General features: G+C 37.8%; 2 pseudogenes across 2 annotated transcripts in view; one reads left to right on the top strand and one right to left on the bottom strand.

Annotated features, from left to right (window-relative positions):
• LOC308434197 (small ribosomal subunit protein eS7-like) overlaps window positions 1-21,034 on the bottom strand; it is a 196,906-nt pseudogene extending 175,872 nt beyond the window's left edge. The window contains exon 1 of the transcript in view: window positions 20,979-21,034. The product of the transcript in view is annotated as a small ribosomal subunit protein eS7-like (transcript). The remainder of the gene's footprint in view (window positions 1-20,978) is intronic.
• Window positions 21,035-24,281: 3,247 nt separating this feature from the next.
• On the top strand, window positions 24,282-25,147 carry LOC308434196 (large ribosomal subunit protein uL18-like; annotated as a pseudogene). The gene has a single exon. The product of its transcript is annotated as a large ribosomal subunit protein uL18-like (transcript).
• The last annotated feature ends 2,097 nt before the right edge of the window (window positions 25,148-27,244 follow it).

The following is a 27,244-nucleotide window of genomic DNA, read 5'->3' as shown; positions in this document are numbered from 1 at the left end:
TATCAATCAAGTTTTATGTGGAGGTCTTTGATCCACTTGAACTTGAGCTTTGTTCAAGGTGATAAGAATGAATTCATTTGCATTCTTCTGCATGATGACTGCCAGTTGGATCAGCACCATTTATTGAAAATTCTGTCCTTTTCCCACTGGATAGTTTTAGTTCCTTTATCAAAGATCAATGGACCATAGGTGTGTGGGTTCATTTCTGGATCTTCAATTCAGGAATACCATTGATCTACCTCCCTGTCTCTGTACCAATACCATGCAGTTTTTATTACTATTGCTCTGTAATACAGCTTGTGGTCAGGAATGGTTATTTCCCACAGTTTTTTTTTTTTTTTTTATTGTTGAGAATAGATTTTGCTATATTAAGTTTTTTATTACTCCAAATGAATTTGCAAATTGCTCTTTCTAACTCTATGAAGAATTGAGATGAAATTTTGATAGGGATTGCATTGAATCGGTAGACTGCTTTTGGCAAGATGGCCATTTTTACTATATTAATCCTGCTAATCCATGAGCATGTGAGATCTTTCTATCTTCTGAGGTCTTCTTCAATTTCTCTCTTCAGAGATTTGAAGTTCTTGTCATACAAATCTTTCACTTGCTTGGTGAGGGTCACACTAAGGTATTTTATACTGTTTGTGATGATTGTGAGTGGTATTGTTTCCCTAATTTCTTTCTCAGCCTGTTTATACTTTGAGTAGAGGAAGGCTACTGCTTCGTTTGAGTTAATTTTATATCCAGCCACTTTGCTGAAGTTGTTTATAGGTTTAGGGGTTTTCTGTTGCAGTTTTTGGGATCACTTATGTATACTCTCATATCATCTGCAGTTTCAGCCATAGAATCCAGTAATGAAAAACAGGGCATATTTAGTGAGCTAGAAAATTGAAACTATATTTCTATTTGGAAGAATAATAGGTATAGGGCATTAATTCCAACTGTAGTATTAAGAGGTTGTTTCATTCAAATGAGTCTGGAAGCATATTAGCTACAGTCTCTCTTTATGTGATTCACTTAAACCTTCAGGTTGATTTTAGCAACTATCTGAGAGCCTTGTTGGCTGGCATTCTTCATAATAAAATACCTACCCCATTTTCAACAATTTTAAAAAATTTTCACAATCTAGTTAAATTTATTAAATGCTGACTCAGGTCTTCATGTTATACATATCAGAAAGTTACAAAATCAGTTTTGGAGTAATTAAGTTAAATTAAATTTTATCATATTTTATTAAATGCCTGTTTTCAAACAATATATTCTGATTTACTTCCTCACCTTCAATGCTTCTCAGATTCTCCACATCTTCCTATCCATCTGATGGCTTGCTACTGGCTTTCCCCATAATAAAAAAAGCAATAAATTTATGTGAATACACAAAAAATAGAAAAACCAAAAATTCAGAAACCAAAATATAAAAGCAAAAGGCCAATAGAATAAAAATGCCTAAATAAAACTATATGAGACAAAATGTCTACGGCACCACTAGGTTCACTTGTAATTGCCACCCAGTTTTGGTCATGTGACCTACCCTGAGTGCAATTAACATACCTAGAAAGACTCCTTTAGAGATGACTAATTTTTTTGACTTTGCAAAAAACCATCCATTGTAGCTAACTTCTTGGTTAAGACTGAGAGTCTGTATTCTTTTCTGCTTTAGCAATGGGGCCACATGTGGCTTTAACCTTTGCAGCTCTATGTGTCTGTTTCCACAGTCTCTATGAATTCATATGTGAATCAGAAAATTTGTAAAAACACTGTGGAAATCACTCTGGCAGCCCTCCAGGAGGCTGAGAATGGACATACCTCAAAATTCAGCTGTATTACTCTTGAGCGTATGCCCAAAGGACTCTACATGCTACTACATAGACACTTGTTCATAACTCTACTCATAATAGCTAGAAATTAAAAACAGCCTATACATCTGTCAAGTGATGAATGAATGATTATTAAAAGGAATGCTTGCATAGTGGAATATTATTTAGCTAATAAAAACAAAAAACCATAAAATTAATAGAAGAATGGATACAGGTAGGCGAAGCAACCCCGTATGTGGTAAGCAAGATCCAAAAATACAAATATTGTATTTTCTATTATATGTTTAGCTTTTTGTTCACTTAAGCATTTGATATACATAAACAATGATACAATGATATACAATCTATATAACCACAAAGAGTAAGAACTTAGTGAGGGACCCAGGGAGGATCCTCCAAAGAAGGAGAGGTATTGTGTAATGTTATAGAGAGACAGGGTAAGACTGGAATGGTAGGTTTCGTAAGTTTCCTTAATAGAACCAAATATTCAGTTTACTGAAGACATTGTTCAGCTAATCTGCTTCTTACCCTGGAAAAGTTCCTTGCAGTCTTTCCGTTAACTTCAAGGCTATTCTATTTGAAATCTCAAACCAGATCATTTTTTCTATAGATGGTGCATAATTTTCATGTTAGGAAGCCACTTTTGACTGGCATAATTAATTATTACACTAACACTAATGTCACTTTGTCTAATTATAATGGTTGCTTTCTATCCCAAAATTACTGTTTTGTAAATTGCCTGCTAGTGACCTTTGACAACTTTTGTTTTCTTGGCTTTATCATCTATAATGTGTGGTAATTAGAGCATTTAAGTGATAGAACACTGTAAAGATTAACTGTATTAGATTTCTAGAGTGTTTTAGAGCAGTTCCTTATTAAAAATGATCCCTCAGTGGACCATAGCTGTGAGTACTCTTAGTACTGAGTTGCTTTTAACTAGCTTGGAGAGTTTCTCACCTACATTGTAGAGCCCTAAAGTTACAAATTCTGTAGGGAAGCTGTCCTTTAAAAAGGAATTGTCTGCAATTAGAAGTTATTTAAATAGACTTTTGTAGCATTCTTGGGGTTTAGGGTTACAAGAGATATGTGGGGTTTTGTTTTGTTTTGTTGTTTTAGCTCATGTATATGTCTTAGAAAGTCAGAAAAAGAAGGAAGAGTGTTAGCTGTGACAAGGGTTAGAATTAATGCTAAGCCTGATCTTTGTAATTTATGGTGGGAAACCATATAAAAATTCATCTTCAGAGAAGCTTGCTTTGCTAAAGGAAAAAGAAATATTCATTTTATTTACCCCTTTAACCTTTTTTCTGTGTTCTTTTTTCTTATTCCTTTTCTCAGTTTGTTTATAAAATGAATCTTTTATTTAAGATTTAACTAAAGGACAAAAAACCTCAGGGTACAATGAGCCATATATGTGGTTGTAAAGATACTTTATTTGATGCCAAGAGGCAGATTGAGTTAAAGCAATGCCAAAAACATGTCTATATGATTCCAGATCCTGCCTGCACTGGAGGTCCAGAATGTAAGTGTTCAAGGTAAGGGGGTTGACTTGAAAAGGCTTTGGAAATTAGCTGGCAGTTGCACACAGAGAAATTTTAATTTGTCCATTTGTGAAGCTTTGTGCTCTCTTATTTTCCTGTTTTTATTTCTGAGAACAAACTCTCATTTCCAAGGGGTAAAGTTACAACTAGAAATGTGGATACATAAGGTCCCAGTGGCCCATCTTGGGGAGGTTAACATTGTGATAAAACTGAAAATAGTCAGAAGGACAGGAGAATAACTTAGAGATTAATCTGAAGACTCTGCTGTTACTATTAATTTTAGGAAGCTGGTCTGGTTATAATTAATAATCACTTATGAGTAGCAGGAAACAGTACTCAAACTTCATAGCTAAACTATAGAATGTTGTACCTTTTTAGAATCACAAAGCAGTGCCTAATATGACTTTGTTAGTAGGGTACAAGCTTGGCAGTAACATATTTAGAAAAATGCAGACATGCACATATTATATTTATTGAATTCATAATATGGCTGAATAAAGTGCATGTTATAGAAAACTTCTCTTTACCCACCTCATTCACCAGTGATTCCCTGCCTCTGATGTGCAATGAAACCAATTAGGGGTCAATAAACATAAGAGTACTCAGAGTAACTGGATTTTTATGGGAAACAATCTTCCATAAAAGTTCTTGGGTGAGCTAATACACACTTACGGCTGGATCATAGGCAGAGACATGGTTTTCAAGGTTTCAATCAAAATCTTAGCTCATTGTCTTTGTGGTGATGATGGACAATGGGTCAGTGGCATACAAGACCACTAATTAAATATTTGCTAACCCTAACCCTAAACCTAGCCCTAGCCCTAACCCTAACCCTAACCCTAAACCTAGCCCTAGCCCTAACCCTAACCCTAACCCTAACCCTAAACCTAGCCCTAAACCTAGCCCTAACCCTAACCCTAAACCTAGCCCTAGCCCTAACCCTAACCCTAATCTTTACTCTCAGGCTATTTATGAGCTAGAACTGCTACCTTTTACGTTGGCTCTTAGAAGCCTTGACATGCTTCATATTATATTTGTGGTTTTCATGAGTAGAATTCTTACATCAGATTGCTTGAAAGGTGAAAATGAAAGTTTGAATAAAAGCTGACTTTAAGAATTATGACATCATGTATTAACAATTCCCACATTCCTTTGTAAAAGTATTCCTGGAGTTATTAATATTTTATATTTTAAATATTTTTATTAATTGTTTGAGAATTACACACATTGGTTGAGATTTGATCATGTCCACCAACCTCTGTTTCCTCTGAATCCACCTCCCAAATCTTTACCTACCTCACTCTGTGTCATCTTTTTTCTAAACTCATTGAGTCCCATTAATAGTATATTTGGACTTTGGGATTTATGGCTCTATATTAGAGTATTTTAGACCTACTAAGACCTATAGCCATTGACCAACAACTTCAGGAGAAGCAACACATTTCTCAACATAAGTCAGACTGTGATGTCTAGTAGGTTCATTACTGTGCTTCCGGGGCATACACACACACACACACACACACACACACACACACACACAATGTAAAATGTCAATCTGCTGGGAGGCCCTTTCTTCTTGCCTCAGCCTACATTTGGCACAATGAAATATCCTACAGTAACTATCCAAATTGGCAGCTCCTGTCAAAATGTTGACTCAACTACTACAGCTCCTCAACCTGTAGTAGTCAAGGGAGTTGTCCAGGATAGAGGATTTCCTTTTCCACTTCAGCAGGAGCTCCCTTTCAGAAGCTGTTCATGGTAGTAACAACTTTCCTGTCTCAGCCTATAGCCTCGGTAAAACACCACTTAGAGGCTGTCCATAATAGCAGGGCAGCATCTTTCCTCCAGCCTTTCTGTCAGCCCCACATAGATGGTGCCTCAGAAAAAGCTAGCTACAGCCAGAAAAACCTTCACACCCAAACCTATGGGCTCAGATGAAGGGAAAAGTTCAAGGGTAAAACAAAAACAAAACAAAACAAAACAAAACAAAACAAAACAAAACAAAACAAAACAAAAAAAAACCAACTTCTGGTCACTAAAATCCACCAATCCCTAACCTTCCCTCAAATATCTCACCAACCTACCAATCCCAGAACAAAATAGCCTACCAATCCCTGAGCCCCCCCACGCTCGGGACTTGAAATCCTACCAATTATCACTCTGGAAATATCTGCTCTGATAAGTCCTGCCTCCTTAGAAATCCTATAGAAATACTGCTGCCCATTTGTTCAATTCCCTGTTACCCACGACTGGGGGCAGAGGACAGCCATCTCCAGATTTGTCATTCCTCCTTCTGAATTCTTCCCTTCAATACATCTCCTTTATGAGAGTTACTGTACTACGTTTTACTCTCTTGTTGAAAGAAGCTGAGAAGCAAAGACACAAAGAAGAGAAGAAGGAACAGGGTTGAGGCACCTGAGCTCTTTAGCTCAGCAGGTGATAGACTCCCCTGAAAGCTGCAATGCTTCTGATGAAGAGACTTACTCAGAGCCCTGTAGTTTCTGGGCCCTTCTGTCTCAGGATGCCCTTCCCTTAAGCCACTGTCTCACATCCAACCTGTGAGGTTCCTGGGCTTCTGAGTCTCAAGATAGTCTTCCATTTCAGCAGAAACACTTGTTTGTGTGTGTGTGTGTGTATGTGTGTGTGTGTGTGTGTGTGTGTGTGTGTGTGTGTTTATTTATAGAAACTCCTGCAGTAATAGTTTTTCATATGCCTTTTTCAGAAAGACTGATGTTTTTTAAGTGACTGACCACTGATGTTTAGCTGACATTTATATAGAGTTCAATGTTTCCTCAATTTTTTTTAGTTGTCTGTTAGGAAAAGAATGCTGAACTTATATTTAAATCATTGGAATGCAAGAGGGTACTACTTAGCAGTAAATTTCAAGTAAAAATTCTGTAGAAAGCTTATTTCTGCTTTATTACTGTAACAGGAGGATGTGATTTCTGGCTAAAATTCTGCCTGAAGCTTGTCAAGGAGAAATAATGGTAAAGTGAAAAGAAAAATACCTCAAATTTAAACTGCTCAGTAAGGCTAAAATTTCCCCAGGAGCTAAGAAACATTTAATTTCTGCTGGTGTTACTGGGGAAAAATATCAGTAGAATAAATTTAGAAATGAACATAGAACCCCAGTCTGAAAGATTAAAAATTTTTGGTTTGGGAATTTCAAGATATAAATATTCCTCTCAAATATAGCTTTCTGTAATTTTTATTAATTTTATTTATAAATTAAATGGAACTTCTCAAAAGAATGTGTATCTCTTGGGGATTTAAAAGCTCCTTGAGTGCTTAGAGAACTAGTTCAGAGGATAAGAGCATGTATCGCTCTTATGGGGAATCAACATCAGGAAGCTTCCAACTTACAGTGAGTCCAGCTCCGGGACATCTAAAACCTTCTTCGGGACTTACTGGTCACCTGTATTCATAGATTCACTTGCTTACAGATAAACATACATGTACTCATATAATTTAATAAGTATAATAAATATTGTTAAAAATAATACCCTTTATTTATTATGGTACTCCTTAGTAAATTTCTATGTCAATATTAAAGAAATAAGTATTATTTTTTTATTTTAAGTCTTTTATTTTAACAAGTGTGTCTCCTCTCTCTCCATTTCATACTTTTTAGACATGACAAACATGAAGCACTACCCTCCTTAGTCACCAGTGTCAAAAATATGAAACTGGAGATTCAGCAGAGCCATGTGACTCAAGGGTATATGGTCTAAGAGTACCTTAACTGGGCATTTTGTGGAGCTTTTATTTGCATAACTGTCCAAAGTAGGGGATCAGAAACAATAAAAAAACGTACGGAATATTACTATCCCCAGATGTGCTCAGGAATCAGAATATCTAATTCCAGTGGACAATGTTAGCATAGTATATTTGAATGTGCCAACTTCATTGCTAAGTAAGGGAGAGGAAACTAATGCTGCTGCTGCTGCTACTCTTCCTTAAAAAGAATAAAATTTAGTTGGTGCTAGCTGACAGTTTCAGAGGTTTAGCCTACTATTGTCATGGCAGGAAGCACGGCAGCATCAGGAAGACTTGGGGTAGAGAGCTAAGCATTCTACAACTTGAACAGAAGGCATCCAGAAGAAGACTATCTTCTGCTGGCAATCGTGAAGATTCTCTTCTGTATTGGGTGGAGACTGACCACTAGAAGACCTTTAAAACCACCTGTACTGTGACACACTTCCTCTAACAAATCTAAAATTTCTTCAATAAGGCCATACCTCCTATTAGTGCCACTTCTCATGGGTCAAGTGACTTAAATCTACCACAGTCCGTTCTCTGGCTCTCATGGGCTTGTTCAAACATGTGAGTCTATGGGGCCATAGCTGTCTATAGCATAATGCAAATTACATTTACTCCAACTTCATTCAAAAGCCTACATTGTCTATAGCAATATCAACATTGTTTAGAAGTCAAAATTCAAAGTCTTTTCTGAGATTCATGCAGTCTCTTAACTCCAATTCTCTATAAAACAAAAATCAAAACGCAGATCACATACTTCTAGTGTCACAGGATATACAATATTATTCCAAAATGTAATAGTGAGGAAATATTGGACCAGAGTAGAAGAGAAAACTAGCTGTGCAACTCTGTATCTCCATGTCTGTTGTCAAAGTGCTCTTCAGATATCCAAATCCTTTCATAGTTGATGACCACAAAAACCTTCTTTCTCTTGTGCTGGTTCCACTCCTTGTTAGCAGCTTCCCTCAGAAGGTATCCCACGCTCTGGCATCTCTAACATCTTGGGGGATCCAAGGCAACTTGTGGCAAAATACCTAAGAAAATCAACATAAAGGAGGAAAAAATTATTTGGCTCACAGTTTCAGAGGTGGAGGTGTCGTCATTTGGTCCCAGCTCCGTGCATCACGGCAGAGATGGCTTACTGAAGCAGAACTGCTTGCTTTCTAGTGGCCAGTATACAAGAGAAAGGGAGACAGAGTCAGAGACAGAAAGGGCCAAGGATAAGACATACCTGTCAAAGTACACCCTTAGCAACATAAATCCTTCAGCTAAGCTAAACATCCTCACAGACCCTTCAGGTTTCTGTGAATCCATTGATAAGGTTAGTGAGTGATCTAATCACCTCTAAATACCACTACCAACTGGTAGCAAAACTGTCTACACATGAGTCCTTTTGAAAGAATGTACATATCCAAATCCATAAGCATGTCTGTAAAATAAAAAAATTTTCTCCTCCTGGCTACTTAGTTCTCAACAGCAATAACACCGAGACTAATTATTTATTGTTAATTTCAGAGGTGTAGCTTTGGTTCATTTCCCCACTATCTTGCAAGATATTTAACCCATTTATGTTAGTCAAAATTCTCTAGAGTCACAGAACTTATGGGTAGTCTCTATAGAGTAAGGAAATTTATTGGTGACTTACAGTCTGTAGTCCAACTCCCCAGTAATGCTCAGCAAAAGCTGTAAATGGAAGTCCAAGGATCTAAGTCCCACAAGGGAATCAACAAAAGAGAGAGAGCCTTACTTCTTCCAATGTTCTTATGTAGGTCTCCAACAGAAGTTGTGTCCCAGATTAAAGGTGTGTACCATCATACCTGGATCTTGGACTTACCTGGGACACCATCCAAACTATTGCGTTTATCACTTGGTTAGTAACTCTTCTTCAGTCTTAGCTGGCTTCTTCCTTACACATCTCTTTTGAAACTCTAATTTTAACTCTCATATTTCCCCAAATCCTCCCTCTTCCTGCCAGTGTCCTACCTTCTGTTTTCTTCCTCAGCTCACTGGCCATTGGCTTGTTTTATTGACAGGTGATGCTTTTAAGAGACTCTCTCTACAGATGTCTAGATTTTAAATTTTGCACACAGAACCTTAGTGCTCTGGCTCTTCATATGACTTTGGACCCTCTTTCTGATTACCTTTGTAGACATAGAGACGTGATTCTTTCTTACTAATCATCTTTTTCACAGCCTAGATGACATCTGTGAAGATATCCTCACCCCCACCATTTTTCAATCAAGTAATACCAGGAGTTATTCACTTTTAGTTTTGTTCTCCAAAAACATCTCACAGTACTTAACTGTTATAGTATAATAGTAATAATTTAATTTGTAGGTTGTTACTCATGAGGGTAAGTTTGCTATAAATTCAGACTTCCTGGTAGCTAGTTGATGTATCTGTGTTGCATGAGCATAGTACCTACTTCAAGTGTTATATAGTACTAAGTACAATAATATTTATGATGTGCTCACCATACTTTCCAACATTTTGACAAATATTATATAATTTTGAATATATTATGCATCTTTAGCAAATACATTTCTCCCTTGTCTCCTCTTATCTCATTTTTTTCTCCCCAACTTTCTTCATTTACTCTTTTTTCTTCCTGGTTTTATAGCCCAGCATGGGTTTGATCTTTAGGTCTACTACTACACTTTTGTGTAGATTGTCCTGCAGCCGCTTGTATTTTGATATTAATTCCACTTCCCCAAGCAAGGCTGTCTAGTCACATACTCAGGTGACTTCCTCTGAAACTTCCCATTTTAATTAGTAAAATAAAGGCGAAAGCTGGTGATTGCACGGGAGAAGGGAGGTGGAGAGAGAAAGAATCAGAGGTGAGGGGAAGGGAAAGTGAGGGGGAGAGAAGGATCAAGATAGAGGTTGGGAATCTTTGTATCTTTGTCTATTTAATGGAATCTTATTGTGTAGAGGGTTTGTGGGTTGAGGGTTTGATATATAAACCTGTATGAAAAGCTATCAGGTCTTAGAGTCATGTTTGTGCTGGGCAGGGCACAAATTCCATTCAGGAAGGAGGCAGTTTTGCTGGTGGAGTGAGACCATGGGATGGCTTGGACTAAGTGACTGAGTCCATGTGCTGGCTTCATACTAGAAGCTGAGACCTCGGCCGATAAAGAGACAGGCAATCCATTTTTAATATTTACTGCAACATTTCTGTGTGTGTAGGAATGTTTACCTTGTTTGGTCCAGGTGTGTCAGGTGTGCTAGAAGAGTATCTAGTGTATATAATGTTTCACAAGGGCTCTAGATTGTGTGGGGAAATTGATGAAATATACATACGTCATAATTTTTTAAAATTATGTTGTAAAAGTTACCTTGATCTATAGTAATTAAACAGGCAATGTGATGATGGTAATTTGAGGTCAGTTATCGTGAGAGTGGGAAATGATATTAATTTAGGTAGAATATTTTAACCTTAATATCAATTATTAAAAATGAAAGCTGTGTCATCTGATTAACGATATTTGCTGCACACAGTAGAACTGTGCATAATGTCAAATACTTCAGTTGATACTTGCTGGGGCTGAGATCCGGGAGACATTATGGAGGTATCTTGCTAACTCCCTTTCTCTGAGAATATTCTTTCCATCCAGTACTTGGTCCTCTAGTCATAGTTGATTGACATAAACTCAACCTCAAGTTTGCACTTAATATAGTTTCATCGAGGTGACACAAAACCAGATGTGTAGCACTGTTTTGTAATCACAATATTTGTGACTTTAAGACAGGAGAATTGAGAGTTATAAGCTAGCCAAACACAGATAAAACCCACCTCAAAATATTGATGATGATGATAATGGAAATGCTGATGTAATGATATGGTGTAAACAAATCAGCTCTGGTGATCTAAGGGGCATGAAGTGTGGACCCAGATGCTGATTCCTTTTAATTTTTCAATTTCGATGGAAGGGCAATGAGCGGTGCATGCTAAAATTCATAGTTCTTGTTCCATACTATACCATGGATTATTTGTTTTCTGTAAAATATTCAATATTCTAAACTCTCTTTCACTGTTGAAACATCCTTTTTCTGGTGCTACCATTGTACCTAACTCTTACTAAAGTAAGTATGGCACTATTATGGAAAAGAATGCAAGGAGTCAGCTATTTCGCCAGTTTCTATGAAGATGAAGTCAGAGACACACCCTTAGAGTAGGAGCCCATATTCTAATACATAGGAAGAGCAGAGATGAAAAGTACAAATTAGTGCTAAGTGTCTGGGTGTGTCATTTTGTTTCTAGTATTCATTCTAGTTACAGTCAGTTTAAAAATCTATAATAAATTACAATGGGATTCCATAGCTTCTACCAGTCGTGCGACCTTTTAACTTCGTTTTTTACTTTAATGTGAAAAAGCAACAGAAATTTAGGATATCAATAAGAATGCAGCTGGATTTATGCATCAATCAGTTTAATGTCTTAGTAGATGCTCAAGGGGTGTGTGGTACCACAGTGGGTGGTTATGAGGCCTTTGCAGGAATGGAGGTGACAGAGAGAATGGAAGCTTTGAGCAAAGAGGAGAGGGGGGGATTCTGGACGCTTCAAGAATAGAGCTGACAGGATCTATTGATAACAAGAATCCAAAAATAAATAGATATCAACAAGATCTCCCATGACTTCCATCTGAATGACTAACAGACTTTCTGTTTCCCAATAGATACCCTGGAATTAAAATATATCCCATGAGCACAGTTGAAATAAAGTCAGGGTGAAGGGGTCCAGAGAGAAGGACATCAGAGCAGAAGTTTCTTTTATATTTGTCCTAGAAACAGGCATCTCTCCTTGACTGTGATTGTTTCAGTTTTTTAGTGAGATCAGGATTGATAACGGTGGCAATCAAATAAAAAGTAAAAGATAGACATCTCCAAATGTCTCAGGGAACTTGGGAATTTTACATGCTGGAATGAGAAGCTCAGTACTCTGCTGTCTCAAGGTGGGAGATACTGGGGTGAAAGATTGGGTAGGTATGTGGAATTTTTTCTTATAAATTCCACAGGTGTAATTGTTCAAGGTGACCTTTTTGGTATGGAGTTTCACAGTATGAAAGACTTCACAGCAACAGGGAACTGCTAACCAATAGCTTCTGTCTGTGTTGTTTTTTATTGTGTTAGTTTGTTTAAGTTTTGCATTAGCAAAATTACATACTTTTGTTCATCTTTTTATAGTATAGTGAAGTGACTCATACATCCTTATATATGCCTATTTACAGTGAGTTTTCATATCTCAAGCATTTAGGGATGAAGTTAATTAAGGTTTTTTAAAAAGTCCCAGTCCCGTGATAGCCTCTTTCATGATTAGTCATTTTACTTAAGATTAAAATGCATTATTTATTGCTATTTTGCCAAAGTTAACAGATGGGTTGTTGACTAACAGTTAAGAGAAAACATAAGGTTTGAAGCAGTTGATTCAAATTCAACATGCTCTCATTTGTGTGCTTACATCAAGTACATCTGTGAGCATGAAAATTTTCTGTGCAAATAAGATAGATTTCAGATAAGGGAGGCTGATTCCATTTGGCTGTCCTGGATAATAAATATCTGCTCAGAAATCCTGACTTTCTTTAACAGCTTATCACCACCCACTAAGTCAAAGGGCTGAAATCATTTCTTCCTTCTCACTTAAAGGCAATGTCTGCTTTCCACTTTAACAGTTTTCCTTTCTGTGTCCTTCAACATTAAATGCCTGTTGGTCAGTCTGCAGAAGGATGCTTCATTATGGCTGCCTGTTCTTTACTATGGATGCATGGGTGAGGTCAACATTTTCAATTTTTAAGAAGGGAAATACATGTGTACCTCTCCCCGCAAAGACAAAAACTGAAGCCTTGTCATTCTCTTTCATAACTAATTATTTAGGAAGAAATAGTTTCTCTATCTGAGTTTCTTATGCATTGATTTTAAAATTAACTATCACTCATTTATTCATTCATTCATTAATCCTTTTGTTGAGGTTTGAATATGAATTGTGATCCCAAAAGATTCTTATTTAAAGATTTTGTTCCCAGTTGGTGCAGCTGTTGAAAGATAATTGGATCCACAAAGGCAATAACTTTATTAAAATTTCTATCCAGGGATAATGAGATGGATCGGAAGATAAATAGATTACCTATATTAATCAGGTGACTTGAGTTTGGTTGCCAGACCCTATGTAAAGGTGAAAGGAGGAAGCTGACTCAGCAAACTTACTATGTTTGTGTCAGGATACATGTATACACACACAAATACACACAGTACACAAACAATAATAGATACATAGATACATCCATATAAATACACACATATTTTTAAAAAGTCTGTCCATTGAATGGGTCCATGCTGAATGGGTCTAAGTCATTGGGTGTATATTTAAATCCTAAATATTGTCCCTGAACCTTTTCTATCTCTTTTTGCTTCAAGGCCATGAGAGGCTGAGCAGCTCTTGTCTGCTATGTCCTTTTGCTTGTCATGATTCTCTGTCTCAACATAAACTGAATTCAGGAGAACCAGCTAATTATAAAACCTGAGTTCATAAGCTAAAATAAATCCTTCTTTTAACCTGTCGACATCAGGTATTTGTCACAGAGATGCAATGTGACTAAATCTCCTTTGTCACCTCCCCATTCCCTTCCTCTCTCCCTCCATCACTTCCCTTTATCTTTAATTAAATACCTATTGAATGTGTATTCATTTATTGTGTCTGGCAATTCTGGAGTCTGACAGTTAGAAACAAATTAAGTTTTTCAAGGTCTTTCATTAAGTAACTTACAACTAATAATAAAATCATAAATGAATCTAATGGGAAATAAGAATCAACATCATTCAATGGAACACTCTGCTAATTCAACTTCCTTCTTGTACTTCTGAATCTTATATTTTATTTTAAATGTAACAGACAGATAGAGTACAAACGTGGAATAGGTCAGGTAATTCCCAAGTTCAAATCCTTGGATGGCTTCCAAGCACATCCAAATTCCTAACTCTTTTCCAAAGTGGAGCCCAGACATAGAAAAATTCTACATGACTCACCTCAGGTCTTTGATTGATGTTCCCAACATCACAGTGGATCTAGCATACTAATCTTAAGAGCTCTCAAACAGGCCAGCCGGAAAGGCGGCTCGTACAGGCTGAGCAACTGTGACCTGGAACAGATCTTAGGAACTTCTGTTCCCACCCGGAGACGACTTCAGGACGCAGAGCAGAGCCTGGTCCAACTGCCAGCCGGAAAGGCGGCTCGTACAGGCTGAGCAACTGGTGAGTGGGAGACCTAGGCTGCTGGGGAGCAGAGTGATCTCTGCAGAGTGCACACGGAAAGGGCACCCCCTGCCCTGACCTGCCCTGTCCTCCCCGATCCAGTGACCTGGAACAGATCTTAGAAAATTCTGTTCCCACCAGGAGGCGACTTCAGGACACAGAGCGGAGCCTGGCCCAGCTGCCACCCGGAACCTGGGCTGCCGAGGAGTAGAGAGATCTCTGCGGAGTGCACACGGAAAGTGTACCAGGGACACAGACCAGATACAAGGGAAAGGCAAGAACATATCACTGACAACAAAATGGCAAGAGGAAAGAGAAAGAGTATATCCCAAGGAAACCAAGACAATCTAGCAACACCAGAACCCAGCTCTCCGATAGTAGCAAACATCGGAATTCCAAACACTCCAGAGAAAGAAGACACAGACCTGAAATCATGCCTCAAGACGCTGATAGAGTTACTTAAACAAGAAAGGAAGGAAAAGCAAAAAGATTCAGAAGCTGTTAAAGAAGAAACAAGAAAAACACTCAAAGAACTCAAAGAACGAGCGGAAAACAGAACCAAAGAAATAAAGGAATAGAAGAGGGAAATTAAAACAGAAATTGACACAATAAAGAAAGCGCTAAGAGAGATAACCCTAGAGTCAGAACACCAAAAAAAGAAATCAGGAGTCACAGAAGCAAGCATTTCCAACAGATTACAAGAGATCGAGGAGAAAATTTCGGGGGCAGAAGACAACATTGCAAACATAGACAAAACAGCCAGAGAAGATGCAAAAAACAAAAAGCTCCTAACCCAAAATGTCCAGGAAATACAAGACACAATGAGAAGACCGAACCTAAGGATAATAGGAATAGAAGAGGGAGAAGAATATCAACTAAGAGGCACAGTAAATATCTTCAAAAAAATTGTAGAAGAAAACTTCCCTACCCTCAAGAATGAGATGACCACGAGCAAAAAAGAGGCCTTCAGAACTCCAAATAGGTTGGACCAGAAAAGAAATACCTCCCGACACATAATAGTAAAAAAATCAAGTGCCCAAAGTAAAGAAAGAATACTAAAAGCAGTAAGGGAAAAAGGTCAGGTAACATATAAAGGCAGACAAATCAGACTCACACCCGATTTCTCAACAGAGACTATGAAAGCTAGAAGAGCCTGGACAGATATCATGCATTCCTTAAGAGAGCACAAGTGCCAGCCCAAGCTGCTATACCCAGCAAAACTATCAATCACCATCGATGGAGAGACAAAGATATTTTAAGACAAATCAAAATTCACACAATATCTGACCACAAACCCAGCACTACAACGAATTATAGGTGAAAAACCCAATACAAGGAGGGAAAATACAGCCTAGTAAAAACAAAAAAACTCCTAAACAAGAAAACTAAAAGAAGAAAAAAACACAGACACAACTCAACCCAAAATAGCAAAAATGGCAGGAAACAGAAACAATTATTCCTTGATATCTATTAACATAAATGGTCTCAACTCCCCAATAAAGAGACATAGACTATAAGACTGGATACATAAACAAAATCCAGCCTTTTGCTGCATACAGGAAACTCATCTCAGAGACAGAGACAGACACTATCTCAGAGTAAAAGGGTGGGAAAAAAACTTCCAAGCAAACAGCTCCAAGAAGCAAGCTGGAGTGGCTATTCTAATATTGAATAAAGTAAACTTCCAACCAAAAGTTATTAAAAAAGATAAAGAAGGACACTTTTTACTCATTAGAGGGGAAATCTGTCAGGAGGAACTCTCAATCCTTAACATATATGCTCCAAATAAAAAATCACCCACATTCATAAAAGAAACTCTACTAAAGCTCAAAAAATACATTTCACCCCACACAATAATAGTGGGAGACTTTAATACCCCACTCTCACCAATGGACAGATCAGGGAAACAGAAACTGAACAAGGACACTGCAAAACTAACAGAGACTTTGAAACAACTAGAATTAATAGATATATACAGAACATACTATCCTAAAGTAAAAGAATACACCTTCTTCTCACCACCCCATGGCACCTTCTCGAAAATTGACCACATAATTGGACACAGAACGAGCCTCCATCGATATAAGAAGATTGAAATACTCCCATGCATCCTCTCAGATCACCATGGTCTACGGCTGGTCTTTAACAACAAAAAAGACAACAAAATGCCCACATACACATGGAAACTAAACAACGCTCTGTTAAAGGATAGCAGGGTCAAAGAAGAAGTAAAGAAAGAAATTAAGGACTTTCTAGAATTCAACGAAAACGATACCACAACATACCCAAACCTATGGGATGCAATGAAAGCAGTATTGAGAGGAAAACTCATAGCCCTAAGTGCTTCCAAAAAGAAACTGGAGAGAGCTCACTTCAGCAACCTGACAGCACAGCTAAAAGCCCTAGAACAAAAGGAAGCAGATATACCCAAAAAGAGTAGACGGCAAGAAATAATCAAAATTAGGGCAGAAATAGACCAAATAAAAACCAAAACAACCATTGAAAAAATCAAAAAAACAAAGAGTTGGTTCTTTGAGAAAATCAACAAGATTGATAAACCCCTAGCCAGACTAACTAAAGGGCAAAGAGAGAGTATCCAAATTAACAAAATCAGAAAGGAAAGTGGTGACATAACAACTGAAACTAAGGAAATTCAAGAAATCATCAGATCCTACTACAAAAAATTATACTCCACAAAATTGGAAAATCTGGAGGAAATGGACGAATTCCTAGATAGATACAAGGTCCCAAAATTTAACCAGGACCAAGTAAACCATCTAAATAACTCTATAACACCTAAAGAAATAGAAGAAGTCAACAAAAGCCTCCCAACCAAAAAAAGCCCAGGTCCAGACAGGTTCAGTGCAGAATTTTATCAGACATTTATTGGGGATATAACACCAATATTCGCCAAACTATTCCAAAAGATATAATCAGATGGAATATTACCCAACTCATTTTTTGAGGCTACAATAACCCTCGTACCTAAGCCACACAAAGACCCTACAAGGAAAGAGAACTTCAGACCAATCTCACTTATGAACATTGATGCAAAAATACTTAACAAAATCCTTGCAAACCCAATCCAAGAACACATCAAAACCATCATTCATCATGACCAAGTAGGCTTCATCCCTGGGATGCAGGGATGGTTTAACATAAGGAAATCCATCAATGTAATCCACCATATAAACAAACTTAAAGACCAAAACCACATGGTCATCTCACTAGACGCTGAGAAAGCATTGGACAAAATCCAACACCCCTTCATGTTAAAAGTCCTGGAAAGAACAGGAATCCAAGGCCCATATTTAAACATAATAAAAGCAATATACAGCAAACCAACAGCCAACATCAAACTTAATGGCGAGAAACTTGAAGCAATCCCACCAAAATCAGGGACTCGACAAGGCTGCCCACTCTCTCCCTACCTATTCAACATAGTACTGGAAGTCCTGGCTGGAGCAATTAGACAGCAAAAGGAGATCAAGGGGATACAAATCGGAAAGGAAGAGATAAAAACATCACTCTTTGCCGATGACATGATAGTGTACTTGAGTTACCCCAAAAATTCCACTAGAGAACTCCTACAGCTGATAATCAAGTTCAGCAAAGTGGCCGGATACAAAATTAACTCAAACAAATCAGTAGCCTTCCTATACTCAAAGGACAAACATGTGGAGAAAGAAATTAGGGAAAAGGTACCCTTCACAATCGTTACAAAAACTATGAAATACCTTGGTGTGACTCTAACTAAGGAAGTGAAGAACCTGTATGACAAGAACTTCAAACCTCTAAAGAAAGAAATTGAGGAGGATCTCAGAAAATGGAAAGATCTCCCATGCTCATGGATTTGAAAGATCAACATCTTAAATTAGCCATCCTACCAAAAGCAATCTACAGATTCAATGCAATCCCCATCAAAATTCCAACCCAGTTCTTCATGGAATTGGAAAGAATAATGTGCAATTTCATATGGAATAACAAAAGACCTAGAATAGCGAAATCCATCCTCAACAACAAAAAAACATCTGCGGGAATCACTATCCCTGACCTCAAGCTATATTACAAGGCAATTGTGCTGAAAACTGCATGGTACTGGTACAGAAATAGGCAAGTGGATCAATGGAATAGAATAGAAGATCCAGAAATGAGCCCTCATGTATATGGTCACCTGATTTTTGACAAAGGAGCAGTAAACATTCAATGGAAAAAGGACAGCCTATTCAACAAATGGTGCTGGTCCAACTGGCACTCAACATGCGAAAGAATGAAAATAGACCCGTTCCTATCTTCTTGTACAAAGCTCAAGTGTAAGTGGATTAAAGATCTCCACATTAAACCAGATACACTGAAACTATTAGATGAGAAAGTAGGGAAAACCTTAGAACACATAGGCACAGGAGAAAATTTCCTGAACAAAACACCAATGGCTCAAGCTCTAAGGTCAAAGATTAACAAATGGGTCTTAATGAGATTGCAAAGTTTCTGTAAGGCTAAGGACATCGTCAAGAAAACAAAACAGCAACCAACAGAATGGGAAAAGATCTTTACCAACACCACATCAGATAGAGGCCTAATATCCAAGGTGTACAAGGAACTCAAAAAGCTAGACACCAGAGAATCAAATAACCCTATTAAAAAATGGGGTCCAGAGCTAAACAGATCATTTTCAGTTGAGGAACACCGAATGGCCGAGAAACATCTGAGGAAGTGCTCAACATCCTTAGCCATCAGGGAAATGCAAATCAAAACAACCCTAAGATTCCACCTCACACCAGTCAGATTGGCCAAGATCCAAAACTCAGATGACAGCAGATGCTGGCGAGGCTGTGGAGAAAGAGGAACACTTCTCCACTGTTGGTGGGGTTGCAAGCTAATACAACCACTCTGGAAATCTGTCTGGCGATACCCTAGAAAATTGGATATAGTACTACCTGAAGACCCAGCTATTCCACTTCTGGGCATATACCCCAGAGACACTTTAATACACAACAAAGATATATTCACCACAATGTTCATACCGGCTCTATTTATAATAGCCAGAAGCTGGAAGGAACCCAGATGTCCTTCAGAAGACGAATGGATACAAAAATTGTGGTACATATACACAATGGAATACTACTCAGCCACCAGAAACAATGACTTAACCAAATTCTTAAGAAAATGGCTACATCTAGAGAAGATCATCCTGAGTGAGATAACCCAGTCACAAAAGAACAGACATAATATGCAGTCACTGATAGTGGGATGCTAACCCCAGAGGCTTGCACTCCCCCAGAAACAACTCACAGACTGTATGAAGTCCAAGAAATAAAGAAAACAAAAAATATGCATATATTCACAAAACAAGAAGACTTTGACTATTTCCATGTTGCGTTTTGTTTTGCATGTACTTTACGCTTATTGCAACTAGTATGTTTTCAATGCATAATGTCAAGCCCTTTAAAAAAATCAAGTACTGACTAAAAAACATATTCACATGGTTTTATGTAAAATTTATTTTAATGTTGAAAAAACAGTACTGACAAAAATGTATAATTTTAAGCAAAAAATGTTTAAAATCTGTACATTTATCTTCGTTTTGCAAAATAAAGTCGTTAAAAAAAAAGAGCTCTCAAACACGTTCTTGCTGCGGGGACTTTGCAAATATACTTGAAGTGACTTTTCTCATATTTTCTTTTGATCTGTTCTTACTAAGTATGTGATCAAATGGCAGCTTCCTCTTCCCATAGATATTCGCCCACTTCCACTCCTTCTACATTAATAGTTCCCCATAGTTCCCTTTAATTCTTTGTCTAGAGGAGGGCACTATGTACAGAAATCAGAATATTAGATCTATAGCTTATGTTCACACCTCTTCCCATAAACCAGTTTTCATAATATTTGAATGTGCCATGCAACATCCAAGGAAGAGACAATCAGTAGTCATACACAGCTGTGATGCTTATAAATCATTGCATCACCAGTGGCACTCACATCTTGGAGGTAACCAACAGCTCTCTAATTGCATTTAAGACCTACCCAATAAAAGGAAAATGATTCTGGGTACTAGAAACACAATGTATAGTGATCTCCTGCATCTTGAGAAGAAATTTGTACTGCCATATTACTAGGTCGAGCTAATTCCCTACTACAATTTCAATAATCATCATCACACTCACAGATAAGTGGGGTTCTCACCCACACATTAAATTTGCTTCTCTTTGCAGCAGACAGTAAGCTAATCTTTTATTTCCAAAATAAAATATGTTATTTCTAACTCATAGATTTGTCCCTTAATGTCACATGCCTTCTAGAGTTATTTTCTTATTGGGAAAAAATTCATTGCAAACCTTATTTTAATTATTCTTAAGCTTCTATACTAAAACCTTGTTAAAAGACTAAATTGCAAATGATAAACTCTTCTTCCATCCTACTTGCCACAAATGTTTGTTATTCTATGAATGGTACCGATGCTGTTTTGAGAGAAAATTTATTAATCTCCCCTATATTTGCATTCTTATATAAGTTTTCTAAGTCTTAACAGTACAGGAGCACACATTATGACAGGTCCCAGGTAATCTTTAAGAAACTGTTATAGAACATATACAAGAGTGAGTTTGACACATGGCTTTACCTTAAAGCAACATCGTATTTGGGACCTGACAGACTACTACTATCTACCCCCGACATGGTGCTCACTAAAAACCCCCACTAGCTTATGATTTATTGAATAGACTGTCCAAGAACAGTCAGTTATAAATCACTCTTTGTATGGGTTTTCAACATGCTTTCCTAGATCCTACCAGTGAATACATTTTAAATACATTTGAACCTGACATCATTTAACTGGAAATTAGTGCATTTTAGTTTATAGTTCTTTACTTACTTTAATTTATTATTTTTAGAATTTTGTTGTCTAGATGTTATCTGTCATATTAAGTATTAAAAATAGTGCTCAAAGGAATGTTATTTGAAGCCACTATCTTAATATCTAAGCTATTTACCAAAGTGCTTTCAATACATAAAGGTTAGAAAATTTACTTGGATCAAGGCATGGACTACTTTATTCTAAATAGAATTTGCTTTTGTTTGGAACATGGTCTCAGAATATGAGATGTATTTTTTTTTTCAAGAGGTGGAAAGAATTAATTTTGGAAAATCCTGGCATCCAAACATAAAGTCGGTATGCCATTCCACAGCAAAATAAGACAGTAAATCAGTATTCCATTCCATAGCAATAGATCAGTTTATCTCTCAAACCTCATCAGAAAAGTTTCTCTTTGTGTTAGATGGTGAGGACAGCTAGCACAGAGACCCACACTGGTCAAGGTGAACTGAAGAAGCAAGTACGGATTTCCTGTCCCAATGCTACATCTCTCCTCCCAAGACTCAGATATCATGGCAGAAGATTGGGGTGTAAAGCTTGTAAAAAGCAGTTTAGGAAACAGTACTTTGGGAATATAACAGGAAAATTACAATATGACTTCATAATATCTGAGGCAATCATGCACAAGCCCCTTGAATGCTCAAGCCTGTCAAAACCCCAGCATGAAGACAGAAATAGACATGAATTCCCATTCTAACTTTAGAGCTATTCTCAGCTCATAGCGGCTGATAGAGTCAGGTTTCACTGGTACTGAGGCCCACAATAGGCTGACCATGCTTCATTGATGGCCACATATCTACAAGTATGTCAGTTGGCCTTCCTGGAATGATGAGAAGATGTCCTGGACCTCAGAAAACCAGGAATAACACAAATCTTAAGGGAGGAGATATCCCAATGGAAAACTATCCTGAGATGTTGGAGCTCAGAAACTGCAAGGCTATGAGATGGGAATTACTCCAATGGAAAGGCTTCCTGAGACACAGGGTCCAGAAAATGCATAGCTCTGAGGTACAATAACTTCCTAAGGGTAGGGCATTCTCAGACACCAGAAACCCAATACCTCTGAATAGAAGCATCATCTGCAGAGTGTTTGAAGCTCCCAGTGGAGGGTATCTGGGCTGAAGAGCTCAGGAACCTCAGCCTGTGCGACTTCTTTTCCCTTCTTTTCTTGATGGCTTCTTTTGATGAGTCACATCAGGCATCAAATCTCATAAAAGTGATTTATTAGGACAGTTCAGGGCGTGGAGGGACAAATTCAGGAATGCCCATCTCTGCTCCTAGGAGATGAAAGACACAGCCTTTATACAGAGTTTATGGGAATGGAGTGAGTTTGGAGCTTTTAGGGCAGAGGTTTTCAGGGTGAGAATTGGTAAAACTTCAAGTCCTGAGCTTGGGGGAGCTCAGGGATTGGTGGATTTTCAGGTTCAGGGATTGGTAGGGTTTCATGGTCACTAGTGGGATCTTGTGCAGACATTTTCATCTAAGATTAGCATAATCTGGGAAGGGTCCTATTGAGAAGATGGAGATGATCTTTGGACAATTCCAGAGGTTGTAAACTCCATTGGGACAGTTAGACAGATCTGGGGAGGGGCCTTGCTTTTGGAGCTTTTAAGTCAGAACCTTGCCACTTTCCTGCCTTAAGGGTTAACAGAGATTCCAAAGTATACAAAGCATACAAAATATACAAAGTTTATAAATTATACAAGGTTTGCAAAGGGAGTCCATTGCAGGAAAGCTTTTTCCTGTCAAGTGTGTCAACTGGAATGTGAGCTGCTCAAATTGTACTCCATTGTTTAAAACAAAACCAACAATTAAAATGATATGATGTTATTTTTTTGTTTTATGTGTTTTGTTTTATTATTTTTATGGAAGAGAACTTAGATCTGAGAGGAGTTAGGGGAGGGGTTAATATGGCTAAAACACACTTTATAAAATTCTCAAAGAACTAACAAAATTACAAAGAACTAGTTACCCATGTGAAGTAGAAACATTTGTAATGATTGAGGTATTATTTTCTCTAAACATGTTATAGGGTAGTTAGTGAATCCTTACAAGTTCTGTCCTTACATGTAGCCTGTTCCTCCTCTGCTTCACTATGATATCTTAACACAGGTATAGTATCCTTGTTGGGAGGTTACTATCATACCCTCTGGACTTTAAAGCTAACATAATCATAAAACAATAAACTTTCAGTTTATAGTCTCCAGTCATCACTAAACTTGTTAAGATATTATCTTCCAGAATAGCATTTGTATGATGTCACTCTCCTGGTAATTCAACTCCAGAATTATCCCCCCTCCCTGATGGACTTTTCCTAATTTATATAAATCTAAAATTATACTTCTATAAAAACAAATTTGAAGAACTGAGCATTGCAAGGAATGTCACGGCCAGCTGCAGTGGCTTACTAGAGAGCTTCATTACAAAACTGGTGTTCGTGAAGTTTTCAGTTCTTGGCTCACTGGCAGACAGAAGAGTCTGGATCTTATGTTACTGTCAAAAGTACATTTGTCACAACACCATGAGTGACAGAACCAAGAACAGGACAACCTGTCTGATGTTATGAACTGCTGCAGTTCAACTTAGATTGAACACAGATCTTTGTTAGATTGAGCATCATCTGCTGACTGGAAATGAGTGCAGTCAATCACATAACCTAATTGGGGGGGATAAAGAGGACACCAAAACCCATGGGGTGTTTCATCAGCCAATCTTACCATGTGCAATCTGGGAGGCACTGCCTTGCTTCAATATTCCTAGGAGAAGCAAATCTGCCCTTAGTTAATCTCTGTTACTCCTGGGCCCAAAGTCCTACAGCCAGAACCAGCCAGAGGACTTCATTATTCAGTTAGTTTACTACAACCTATAAATAAGGTAGGCAGAAAAGGCTAAATTCAACAAACTGTGGAAATTACTTTGATGGATTATTCTGATGACTATAATCCCTTGATCAATTTCCTGAGAAGTCACAAAGACTAGAATACAAATATTAAAAATAAAACATTCGGCAAGTCTGTGTGGAGCCACGGTTGTGGGTCTATGTTCCACAGGATGGGGTTTGTGAAAGTTGTCAAGAATAATGCCTACTTTAAAATATACCAAGTGAGATTCAGAAGGCAGTGAGAGGGTAAAACTGACTACTACGCACGAAAGAGATTGGTGATCTCAGACAAAAATAAGTACAAACACCCAAATACGGGATGATAATTCGTGTAACAAACAGAATATCATCTGCCAGATTGCATACACCCGCATAGAAGGGGATATGATTGTCTGCGCAGCATATGCACATGAACTTCAAAAATAAGGTGTGAAAGTTGGCCTATTGTACTGGCCTGCTGCTGGCCCACAGGCTTCTGAACAGGTTTGGCATGGACAGGATCTGTGAAGGCCAAGTGGAGGTGACTGGAGACAAACACCATGTGGAAAGCATTGACGGCCAGCCTGGAGCCTTTACTTGCTATTTGGATGCAGATCTTGCCTGATCTCCAACTGGCCATAAAGGTTTTGGGGCCCTGAAGGGTGCTGTGGACGGATGCTTGTATATCCCCCATAGGACCAAATGATTCCCTGGTTATGGCTCTGAAAGCGAGGAGTTCCATGCAGAAGCAAAAATTGGAAGCACATCACAGGTCAGAATGTGGCTGACTACATGAGCTACCTAATGAAGGTGAAGTTGTGTATGAGAAACAGTTCTCTCAGTATATCAAGAACAACATAACTCCAGACATGATGGAGGAGATGGATAAAAAGCTCATGCTGCTGTCTGAGAGCATCCAGTCTATGAGAAGCCCAAGAGAGAAGTGAAGAAGAAGAGGTAGAATTGTCCCAAAATGTCTCTTGCCCAGAAGAAAGACCTGGTTGCTCAAAAAAAGGCAAGCTTCCTCAGCGCTCAGGAACTGGCTGCTGAAAGATAAAGCAGTTTTCTATGAAGATTTTTTTCATAAAGACAACAAACATATTGATCAAGGCAAAAAACATAAAAAAAAAGCCATTCAAAATCTAGAGTGTTGGTGTAACTGGAAAGTACAATAAGTGGTAATTTTTTTTTTTTTTACAAATTAATCTTTTGAAGACTTTTAGACATTTGAAATGGTTAAATCCAGTTGACTCGGTTCATTCCATCCTTTGATTTATTTACAGATTTCTGGAGACTGCATCATTTATTTTTTTTTAAAGAGGAGGTTTATTTGGCTTGGCATGAGGGAGCAGAATGTGGAAGAATGCTTTCTGTATCTGGTATGATTTCCTTTGCTGCACCATTTCATGACGTGAGGTAAGTACTCAAAAATGACAAATGGGGGAGAAATGAGTTATAGAAATATTTTATGGGTTTATATAAATCAGGAAAGGTCCAGATCCACTTTCACGATAACAGCTTATTGCTAAGAAAATAATATTAGTCTAACTATGATGGCTAAGCAGGGTTGTCATCTGGATCTGGAATCTACTGAAACTTGAGTGACTGGCCACACCCATGAAGCACTTTCTTAATCATATTTCTTGGAGTGCAGAGACTCAACCTTGGTCTTGGTGGTACTTCTGTTGTTTTGTTTCAGTCCTTTATGGCACATTCATCTATCTTGTTGTCAAGGCATTTCTCAGCACATACTGAAACCAGCTTCTTTGGGCTTCCATTTATGACCGAGGATCAGCAGCTCTTCTGGAATCCTCAACGCTTTGACACTATTTTGGAACAAGTGAGATATCCAGTCTTGTGTAATGAGTAACTGTCAGAGCCACAACCTCTCCAGTGTGAGGCTGTCACTGGTGGACGCCCTAGACTAGATCATGTAAAACCTGAAAAGAGATGGTAATAGAAACCGTCGTGGAATGCTGAAAGGGGGCATAAGCTGGGATGTTGATTCTGTGTTTACATTTACTCCTTTATATTTCAACAAAAGTTAATTCTCAAACAAAGGTGTTCCGTACAAGGAAAAGTGAGAGGCTAGAAGTTTGATTAAGTGGGTGAGAGCTTGGTCATTGCACCTGAATCCTGGGATCCACAGTTCAGTTCCTAGAGCCCTTAAAAAGGAGAGGGAAAGAAGAGACTCCAGAAATTTATCACAGAATCATCGTGAGATTCATACATATCCTCCAACACACATAATAGCAATGCATGCACACACACACACACAAGCACACACAGGCACATGCACACACACACACACACACACACACACACACAGCTGAGGGGTCTAGTTAGGCTTAAACACACACACACATACACACACACACAGCTGAGAAGGCTAACTAGGCTTTATATATTACTGAGATCTTTATGCGTCCTGAAGTATCTGGAAATGACCAGAATCTTGATATATTTAACTGGATTACCAGTGCCTCAAATGTAAAAGAGATTCTGATCAATTGTATAAACAATCAAGTGGCATTTAACCTTAGAGTGTTGTAAACAAAACAAAACAAAAAGCCAAAAAGCAGAAAAAATGTGTTTCTCAGAATGTGCTATTCAGAAGTTCCACTGTGGGCAAGTACTAATCCTATTAATGTTTTGTTTTAGATGGTGCTTCTTGTCATCTGAAGTCACTGTGTTAATGACAAGCTTGATCACAGACTATAAAGTAATCAAAATAATACAAGAAGTATAAAATACTCTTATATTAAGTAAAATTGTTAAAACAATCAGAAGTACAGAAATGCCTAAGTATTTCTATTCATGTTTTTAATGTATGTAATATTCTCACATTTATTTGAATAAGAATGTACCATTTTATTGTGGGTACTCAAGGGATAGATATGATCATTTTTACCAAGAATTTGATGATGTTTATATAGAGAACATGAAAACATTTTTTGGCTTTCCAAACACTATCTCATTGCTTGTTAATATTTATTCTCAGTGAGAAGATGCTATGTAATTAAATATTTAAAAAAAAAACCTTTAAGTAAAAATAGAATTTGCTTTATCAAACCTGTCATGGTTAATTTCAAATATTAACTTACCATAAGCTAGAATCGTCTGAGAAAGGAGTTTTAATTGAAGGACTGTTTAG

Source organism: Micromys minutus (assembly GCF_963924665.1).
Source record: "Micromys minutus genome assembly, chromosome: 21".
In the NCBI taxonomy this organism is placed as follows: domain Eukaryota; kingdom Metazoa; phylum Chordata; class Mammalia; order Rodentia; family Muridae; genus Micromys; species Micromys minutus.
This window is presented reverse-complemented; position numbering and strand designations above follow the sequence as displayed.